At 39.8% G+C, this 817-nt stretch overlaps 1 protein-coding gene across 10 annotated transcripts in view; it reads left to right on the top strand.

The window, feature by feature from the left end:
* Positions 1-817, top strand: part of CHRNA5 (cholinergic receptor nicotinic alpha 5 subunit) — a 59,320-nt gene that overhangs the window by 2,735 nt on the left and 55,768 nt on the right. The window lies entirely within an intron of this gene.

Here is an 817-nt window from a genome sequence, read left to right as displayed (position 1 = left end):
TCTCTGGGTATTAGTTTACTCATGTGTAAGATGAGGGACCGTTAATGGCTCCCCAGCACTAGCTCTAACATTCCGAGACTCCGCGTGCTCTTAGTCAGTGATCATTTGTGGACACAGTGATATTAAGTGGATGACGGAATTGCACACTTGCTCCTAAAAGTTGATAGGATGTGTGTGTAACCGCCTCTGAATGTAGGGTGGCAGAAAGTACTATCTGGAGACCTGCCCACTAGCTTGCTGTTTCCTTGGGCAGATAACTTGACCTTGCTGATGTTTTATTTCTCCCTCTTTAAAATGAGAAGGTGGTAGTAGACGCGTATGTCCTTTCAGTCGTAATTAGTTTTGCAATTACATTTTGTTGTTTTTATATTTATCTTAGAGTTTTAGCAGTCACTCTTTCTTATGGTTTTATGTGAGCCAGTCCTCGGGGGAAAAAAAATGTCTTGTCTGCCAGCAGCCATACTTACATGGGTAATGGAAGATTGCAGAGTTTGAAAGTGGCTCAAGAGGCAATTTTGTCTATATTAAAGAATAATTAGTGGGGCGCCTGGCTGGCTCAGTCAGAAGAGCATGCAACTCTTGCTTTTGGGGTCATGAGTTCGAGCCCCCCATTTTGGGAGTAGAGATTACTAAAAATAAAAAAACTTAAAAAAAAAAAAAGAATAATTATGCATTAAGGTAATACAAGCCTTTTAAACTGACCTGACCATCGTCGGGACAGTGATTTATGGAAAATAGTCATTAGTTATATTTCTTAGCTGTGTGACATTTTAAATGGTTGAAACTTTATTTTTAGTGTGCATGGTCACTGAGTTCT

The sequence above is a fragment of the Panthera leo genome, chromosome B3, assembly GCF_018350215.1.
Source record: "Panthera leo isolate Ple1 chromosome B3, P.leo_Ple1_pat1.1, whole genome shotgun sequence".
Taxonomy (NCBI): Eukaryota; Metazoa; Chordata; class Mammalia; order Carnivora; family Felidae; genus Panthera; species Panthera leo.
This window is presented reverse-complemented; position numbering and strand designations above follow the sequence as displayed.